The sequence below is a fragment of the Triticum dicoccoides genome, chromosome 2A (genome assembly GCF_002162155.2).
Source record: "Triticum dicoccoides isolate Atlit2015 ecotype Zavitan chromosome 2A, WEW_v2.0, whole genome shotgun sequence".
Taxonomy (NCBI): domain Eukaryota; kingdom Viridiplantae; phylum Streptophyta; class Magnoliopsida; order Poales; family Poaceae; genus Triticum; species Triticum dicoccoides.
This window is the reverse complement of record NC_041382.1, coordinates 623,565,312-623,566,391: the sequence shown is the minus strand read 5'-3', so window position 1 is coordinate 623,566,391 and position 1,080 is coordinate 623,565,312.

Sequence of the window (1,080 nt, the reverse complement as noted above, 5' to 3'; positions counted from 1 at the left end):
GGACTTGCCACCTATAATGGCGGAGAGCAAGCGGAGAGCGCCCCCAATCCCTCCAAAGGAGAGCGGGTATGCCCTGTCCCTTACTTAATAAGAGGGCTCGGATTTCCAATTCATCCGTTTCTCCGGGAGCTCCTGGAGTTATATGGCCTCCAGCTGCACAACCTCACGCCTGCCTCCATATTGCATATCGCGGGCTTCGTAGCCCTTTGCGAGCTGTTTTTGGGCTGCGAGGCTCATTTCGCGTTGTGGAAAAGGCTATTCTGCCTTGTGCCCCGTTCTCAGAAGGGGTCAATATATCAAGTGGGCGGAGCGGAAGTGTGGCGCATCGCCGGGACCGGATATCTATCCGAAACACCAAAGAAGGCGCCCGAGGACTGGCCTTCGGAATGGTATTATATAGAGGACATCCCGCTGCCGGATCCTGTCCGGATCGGCCTCCCCGAGTTTGACAGTGCTCCCCTAAAGAAGCGCCTAAGGTGGCGTCCACGGAGCCCTCAGAGGGAAAGCGACAAGGACGCTCTTTACCTGATGGGCCGGATAAGATTGTTAGCTCATTCCGGACTGACCATGATCGGGGTCATGGCCGCATGCATCATGCGAGGGGTGCAGCCACTCCAGTATAGAGGCCAACCCATGTGGGACTTCAACGGCGAGGACGACGCCACCCGCCACGGCCGTAAGGGGCCGGATTCGGCTGCCGCTCTAATAAAGATCTTGTCCGCTTTGTACAAGGGAGAAGAGGAGGAATTTCTCCGTGTCAACCCACAGGGTGGATTTTCTATGTACAATCCCCCAAGTTGGGTAAGTGGACACTTTTACTTGCCCATTCGTTTTATATTCCCATCGTTAAATATTCAGTCTAATGACTTCAACGCGGGAACTGCGCCAGGCTGTTAAAGAAATAAACAACCCTGCTCCACAACCCGAGGATCCGGGGCGGTCTCTCGACCCGGCCTCTCAAGAGGATTCGGACTTATCTGTGGAGCTGATTGATGGGGTGTTTCATCAATTGAGCAAGGACAACGCCTTGGTGGCCATTACGGCCGATTACCCAGGGCTACTCCCAGCCTCACAGGTAAC